Source organism: Eurypyga helias, unplaced genomic scaffold (assembly GCF_000690775.1).
Source record: "Eurypyga helias isolate BGI_N326 unplaced genomic scaffold, ASM69077v1 scaffold9788, whole genome shotgun sequence".
NCBI classification, from domain to species: Eukaryota; Metazoa; Chordata; class Aves; order Eurypygiformes; family Eurypygidae; genus Eurypyga; species Eurypyga helias.
This window is the reverse complement of record NW_010266335.1, coordinates 25136-33141: the sequence shown is the minus strand read 5'-3', so window position 1 is coordinate 33141 and position 8006 is coordinate 25136.

Genomic DNA, 8006 nt, shown 5'->3' with positions numbered 1-8006 from the left:
CCGTCGGGATGGAGATGGCTGGTGTGCGCCAACCCGCCCTGGAGCCGGTTGTGTTCAGCGCTACCCCTGAACGCCCTTTCGTGGGGTAACAAGCGCCGTTTGTTAGTTTAGGTGGGATTTTTTGGTGCGGGGGGGGCAGCCGTATCGATTTGGTACGGCAGTATTAAGCACTTAGCTCGGCTTCCCCGTGTGCTCACAGGATGTCTTCGACGTCAAGCACCACTTCGTACACAAACTCTTTAATACGTTGCCTGAGGTTACCAATTGACACCATCGAAATGGTGTGTCAGAGCGTTCCTGGGACTCACGCTCGGGAAGGGATGAAAGCGGCGAGTAGCACTCCCATCCATGGGAAGGCACCGTGTGTCAGCCAGGTATAAAACAGGGATGTTTTATGAGAGATAATTAACCGACTTTATCACAGCACGTTTTAAAGCCTATTTTACATCTTTGCCTCCAGTTAAAACGTCTTTGGATTCTGCGGGACTTGGTTTTTGCAGAGAGGTTGAGCTCCACCGGTTTCTACGGGCTGCAGTTGGAGTTGATGCTGCTCCCTTGGTTTAAAACCTGTCTGATTTTTTTTTTTTTCCCCCCCCCCTCCAGCATGCTGTTCCCTGCTGGATGAAACTACAGGTTTTTTCATGCTATTCCTATGGAGAAAAAAAAAAAGATAAAAATATGGTTTTCAGCTTTAAGGCATAATAGAACGAAGATTAAAACAAAGAAACAAAAAGCCTTTGCAGAGCAGTCCAAATAAAATAATTCCATATATTTTACTTAGATATTTAGATTTTTTTAATTACAAATGTCTGCATTTGATTTTTTTCTTTTGTTAATTTAAGGTATAATTACTTGTAACTGAAAAACTCACTCAAATTACTTTTTCTTGCTAGTTCTTATGCAGTCGTTGACTTGTACAAAACATTTTACTGGAAAAGGAAAAAAAAAACAACCAACCAACCAAAAAGAAAACCCAAAAGCCCCTAGGCAAGAGGGTGTGCAGAAGGGTGTGAAAACAATATTGGAGAGGAGATTAAAAGTAGCGAGTAGGCGGAAATGGGAACGGAGATGTGGGCAGGGATTATGAAGTTTTCAAGGTGAGAACGAAGAACCTGAATTTGATGCGGTAAAAGGATGAGAAACCAAGAATTAGTTCTGAAATGGGATTGACCTGGAATATGTCTTTGGTGGCATTTTAAGTTCAGTGCTGCAGAGGTATGAGGAAGTGAGAGGAAGGAAGCGTGCATAGTAAGGTGATGGCTGCTACGGTGATCCCAGTGGAAGTTGATCAGTGTTCCATCGAAGAAAGTATGTTACTGTTAGAGGTCAGAATAAGATGTGGACTGGGAAAAGCGGCACAGCTGTTCATTTTCGCTTTGACACACAGGACAGCCTAGATGAATTATCTTTCCAACAATATTAACACAAAAGAGGAGATTAATAAGGGTAGTAACTGTAGACCAGTCACAGACTTCCACTGCAGAAGACGGTGAGACTTGCAAAGCTCAAATGTCAGCAGTATGGAGATAAAGCAAAGCAGACAGATAAATCCGTCTTTCACAATGCAGGATCACTCAACATCAGGGTGAGGTGAGGGCGTGGGTGAAAGAAATAATCTGCGGTAAATTTCTAGTAAAATGCAGGTTAAACCTATTGGTAGGGGGCCTTTAAAAGCCTTGAACGCATGGTGTCATCCTGATCAGTCACAGGTAGGATTGCACCTTACTAAACACATGCTAAGGGCCTTTCTAGACTAGCGTGGAGTTCCCTTACAGTAGGTTTTATGGAGAAACTCATGCTGCTTTTTCCTTTTGGCTAGGAGGTCACCTCACAGCCTTGGAGGTTGACAGCGCAGCTCAGATAATGCCTGCTCTTGTTTGGTTCTCAGGATTGTAAAGTGCCGTGTGTATATGTGTGAAAAGCATACTCAGCCTTCTTAACTGCATGTAATTCACCAGTGATTCCCCAGCACATTTTTTGATTCTTCTAAAGTATTCCAGCAGAAACTAGTTTGCCCTTCCTGAGTTACCTGGTTTGTATTCATCTCACGTGACCTCATTCATGGAGGAAATGCATTCCTGGCACAAGGGAATTGTTTACTATAGAACTGTTTTCTCAATGACTGTGGAACTGGATATCGAATGCTAACGTAAACATCGCCGCTCTCCAGCCCCAGCTGCAGTCGTGCATGAAGCAGGACTTAATCTGACCTTTGTAAATGACATCAGAGTGTTTAATTTTAAAGAGTGAGCTGACCAATATCTGTATGTACCCTGAGGATTGGGAGGGAAAAAGAACGGATAAAACATAGAAGCATAAAATCTTAGAATGGTTTGGGTTGGAAAGGACCTTAAAGACCATCTAGTTCCAACCCCCCTGCCATGGGCAGGGACACCTTCCACTAGACCAGGTTGCTCAAAGCCTCATCCAGCCTGGCCTTGAACACTTCCAGGGATGGGGCATCCACAGCTTCTCTGGGCAACCTGTTCCAGTGCGTCACCACCCTCTCCGGGAAGAACTTTTTCCTGATATCTAATCTAAACCTCCCCACTTTCAATTTAAACCCATTACCCCTTGTCCTGTCACTACAGGCCCTTGTAAAAAGTCCTCACCCAGCTTCCTTGTAGCCCCTTCAGGTACTGGAAGGTGCAATAAGGTCTCCCCGGAGCCTTCTCTTCTCCAGGCTGAACAAGCCCAACTCTCTCAGCCTGTCCCCATAGCAGAGGGGCTCCAGCCCTCTGAGCATCTTCGTGGCCTCCTCTGGACTTTCTCCAACTGGTCAATATCCTTCTAATGTTGAGCCACATGCTGGTGGCTGTGCTAATTAATCTTCAGAAGAAGCTTCATTTCAACAGTGATGCGTTAGGAGGAGGAGAGGGAGTACAGTACAAGTAGGTGAAAGCAGCCAAACTGTGAGAGCTGTTGCAGCTGTGGTTTTCTGCTTCCTCATTTTTGTTAATTTAAATCTTTCAACAGACTGTTGCAGTAACAATATTGTGGGTTGAGCTGTTCAGTATGAACCGAAGTGGGGCAACTGAAGGATCAAAGTATTAATTTGAACATGGAAATGAGCTTGTGATTTGGCGGTCCTACAGCACAAATGGCTGACAGCAGCAGTGATCTTTCAGTCTTCTTCGTAAAACACAGGTGCTCCCCGAACATACCAGGGACATGTAAAAGAAATATGGCTTGCTGTGAGATGCTTTCAAGAGAAGGGATAAAGTTTTAGAAGAGCAGGTTGTCAGGTTGCAGCCTTTGGAGTCACTTGTGTTGTGCCCAGCTATTCACCTGCTGGGTTTTCTGGTTGTGCTGTCCGCATACGGGGAAGGCCAAGCAGGTTGGAGAAGAGCAGGATCTATAGGCTACACTGTGATAAAGCCAGAGACTTCTTGACATGATTTCCATCCAGCCCGTCCTGCTGCATTTAGAAAAAGAAATGGCAATGAAAGAGTAACTTCCACGGCCAAGGAAAACAACCTTTTCCTTTCATCCTTCCAAATTAACTTGCTTTCTTTTCCAACGCTCCCCCTTTTTTTGTAATGAGCATAGATCTGGCATCCAGCAGCATGCTTATGAAATGAGCACTAATTGTTGCCAGGGGTTAGAGCCCTGTTAGTAATTCTGGGACTCCAGTGAAACTCCAGGTTTTAGAACAACTGTGTCCTGGATGGGGGGTTCCTGTTAACCAACTTTCTTCATCCCTTATCTCTTGGAGAAGACTGGCTAATAGGAACATAAGAGCTGCTGTACTTGTTCAGGAAAGGATCCAACATCCTGTTTGTCCCTGGCAGTTGTCTGTAGAGGATACTTGGGAAAGAGGAGAGAGCTGATGGCCTGGATATGGTGGTGACTAAAGTAGTGTGACTGAAATACGTATCACACCCTGTTGTCTGCTGGGCTGTGCAGACAACACAGTGTCCAAACATTAAACAGCCCCCCTGTAGCTGCACAACAGCTTGCATACTGGCCATCGTGCTGGTGAGGGATCATAAAGTTGTCCTTGTGGTGCAGGGTGAAACGTCTCCCAGAGTAGTACCTGGGCCAGAATACACTGCCTAGGTGTCCTCTCAGCCGGAGAGCCGTCGGGCAGATCTTGTGGGTATTCCTAGAAGGAGATTCCAGTGCTGCCGTACTCAGTGGTGCTTGCTTGCAGCAGGAACGGATCCCAGCACATTCGCAGCCTCCAGCTACTCAGCGTTCCCTTATCACGATGAACACGGGCAGGGCTGATGGCCCAGGGGCTCCTGTGGAATCACTCCCTGAGGTTGCCAGCAGGCAGGCGGGCGGTGTCCCAGGCACCCCGGGCTCAAAATCACGGCTGCCTGCCGGGAGCAGAGGAGGTGGTGGTGCCTGATCCCGTGGTGGCACAGAAGCAGGTGACGCACACAGGTATACCCCAACAGCCGAGCTGGTTTTCCAAGGCTTCTGCAGCTGGTTTGGGATGAAAGCACTGGAAACAAGAATGCTGAAAGCACCGTTTAAATCAGATTTTTGTCTTCCCGCTGTTCTTCAAGGTTATTTAAATGTCTAATGTGTTTGCCAGAGTTGTTCACTAAAAAAGGTAAAACTGTCCAAAATTAACCACTTATAAATTGTGAATAATTATTTTTTAATAATTAATTTCTTTTTCATTTTATGCCGAAGAAATAACTTTGCTGATATTTTGCATATTGAGCAATAGACCTCCTGAAATGAAATTAATGACAATCCAGTAGTAAGAGGAGATCTCTCCTGTCTAACTTAAAAAGGCATAAATTGAACTTGGAACCAAGATGATCTTGAATTTCATTGAGTATCCGTGTTCCTTTTCATTTGTTAACCAGACTTCAGACCGGAACAATTTTCCGGTCACGCTTGGACCTAAGAGACTCCTTTAAGTTGCTAAATATTGCTAGGGGTGTGGTGGATTGTGGGTAGGAAGAGAAGGCCGAGCGGCCTCCCTCTCACAGATTCACAGAGTGGAAGGGATCTCCCGAGATCCCTTCCCAACCCCTTCCACTCTGTGAATCTCCTGCCAGAGCAGGATCCCCCTGAGTACATCACCCTCTCCTCAGGCGGCACGGCAGACGCACGGAAGCAAGCACTGCCGAAAGCAGGCGGTGGCGGGCGCAGGAGGGGATGAGCGATGGATGGCCTTCATGTTGTGAGTCTCAGTGCTAAAACTTTTTAAGTGTCTGTAAGAAGCAAACGCCGGCTTTTCCCACAGGGACGTACGCTTCATTTCTTGACAGGAGAGCACCTGTTGTCGATTGTTCTTACAGTCTCAGAAATGGTGCTTCCACCAAAATCTCCTTCCTTTCAGCTGCAGTAAGTATGATTTTCTTCACTACTTACTCTACCTTGAATGCTGGGTAAGAGAATGGTTTGATTCCTAATAAAAAGGGATTTTCTAATAGCGGACATGCTCTTGTCTTTATTGCGGAAAGCTTAGTCCTTGTGTTTTGAAGTTTTTCAACCTAAAATTGGTCTGTAGGGTCATTCTTACCGTAACAGTATTTCAAGGCGTGACGCATGTCTTTTCTGGAGTTGCTTTGGCTTTCCATGCCTTCCCCCCACAACTTTCCGCTTCTCAGTGCTTCTCTTTTGGCAGTGAACTCGGATGCTGTAAATCCTTTCTTCATCCTGGTGGCAGCCGCCCCCTTTCCCCGGTGTCCTAGGGAAGAGCTGAACTGCTGAGTGCATAAAGCAAGGATGTGCCGTCCGGAGGGAGGGGAGAAGTTGTGCTTTGACAGCGAATCTATGCTTCAGGGGGGGGTTGGAACTAGATGATCTTTAAGGTCCCTTCCAACTCAAACAATTCTATGATTCAGGGGGATGGAAGAGAAGGCAGCAGTGCTGTGTTTACTGTGGAGTGGCACCTACCTCCCACTGGAAAACTGGATAATGACAGAAAGGGAAGGGTCTCGCAGCCCTAAGAAACCCCACTGACCACTGGTTTAACAGACCTGCAGTGCCTATGGGTATCGTAATACCACCCCCTCCCCGAGAACAGTAAGGTGGGGATTACCAGGGTTCTCCCTGCCTATCCAGGAGAGGCACAGCTGCTGCAGCTGGCAGTTACCATCTCTGAGCTCAGGTGTGATACAGTGACAGAGACAGCTGTAGTCCAGGATTTCATCTGTGGAGAAATCAGCTCCTTGGTCACTCTGTGATTTTGGGTTTTCAGATCCTCATTCTAGGCAGGCAGCCAAGGGAGGATGCCTGTCCTGGCTGTTTTCTGTTGTCATCCAGAAATTACTGCCTGAGCAATGTTGGTATCCTGTTTTGCCTTTCCTCAGAAGCTGTCACTGTTACCTTCCTGGATATGAATTTTCATGAATGCTTTCGCTGTTTAGCCAGGTAGGGAGCGGTTTTGAACTTGCACTTCTGGTAACTTCTCGCCTATTTCTTTCGCTTGATTTCTGCTCAGCAGCTGGGGGCGAAGTTGCTCCCGCTCAAGCTGCTGCTGATGTTTTTTCCCCAAACAGGCATAGTAATTTTGTGCTTCATACCATGCCTTTGGAAACATGTAGCTCAGGGTAATCTTTAAAAATTAACAGGTCCTAAACTTTGATGAGTTTGCTCTGTTTTGGGATTAAGCTACCAGTTGTACCTCCCCAAGTCATTCAGTCAAGCCACGCCTACTGCGCACACGTTCACGCAAACTCCGTTGCGCTACAAAAGGTCCGGTCAACGATGCGTTTTCTGGGTAGGCCTCTGGTTTCTTACAAGCTTACCTTTTGTGGCTGATGAGCTCGGGGCAGTCTCTGTGCTTGTCAAGTTCACCGCCTTGCTCTGGAGAGTTTTGTGCCTCCCACTGACAATATTTTGTGTTTCTAGAGCTGCCTGCCCTTCCCCAGGAGAACTCCATACTCTCCCATTGCTCTCTGCTCTGTTGCGTCATTCTTAAAGGTACTGGAAGAACTGAAATCACCTCCTCCGGGTTCCTGCCAGGTTCTCTTCCACAGCAAATCCGAGAACTTTGTTAGCTCAAACTTTTAAGACCAATTAAGTCCGTTTCCACTTCCAGGTAATGCACTGGATATCCACAGCACTGGCAAGAGGCTGGTGTTTATTTCTCTGATGCGATTACGCAACATCTGCCCTCGTTATCAGCCCTCGGTCAATTATCTTTGGCTTGCGCTGTAGAGGAGCTGCTGTTATGCAGTGGAAATGGAGATGTCTTGTACGTAGCTCAGTCCTCTTCTAAGCCAACCGATGAGCGCAAAATAGCTTGTGGAAAACATGGAAGTTTCCACTTTTGGACGCTTCTACCCCTTGCGTTGCTAACAGATGTATCGGAGTTGCTTGCACTCCGGCAAGTCCGTCTCCATTCTCTAACAGCACAGCCCATTTACACTGGGTATCAGGAAGAAGTTCTTCCCGGAGAGGGTGGTGAGGCACTGGAACAGGTTGCCCAGAGAAGCTGTGGATGCCCCATCCCTGGAAGTGTTCAAGGCCAGGCTGGATGAGGCTTTGAGCAACCTGGTCTAGTGGAAGGTGTCCCTGCCCATGGCAGGGGGGTTGGAACTAGATGGTCTTTAAGGTCCCTTCCAACCCAAACCATTCTGTGACTCTGTGATTGCCACCCTGCTGTCGGCCAGGGAAAGGACAGCACCTACGGACATGCCCTGTTGCTTTGAAGGGAAAGGGGACATTAGAGACACTCTGACAGCTTTTTGCTTTGCTGCATATAAGCTTGACTTGGTATGAACACTGGAGAAACAGGAACATCAGGAGCTTTGAAATAGGTTTTAAAAAGGAATCGGTGCCTTTCCTTCCGTTTGAGGGAAAAAAAAAAAGGTGTGAAGGACAGAGGGTAAGTCAGACTAAAAGAAACCAAAATTAGAACAACAAAGAAGTGAATACTACTCAAAAGCAGCAGGGAAGAGGCAGGCATAGATTGCCAATTAACATTCCACATCAAAGGAGAAGTCCGATCAAAACCTCTCTCGTCTTCCGAGAAGCACCGTGCGTTTGCAGTATCCCGTGTGGTGCAACGGGGACGCTTTCCTCAAAAGAAGGCC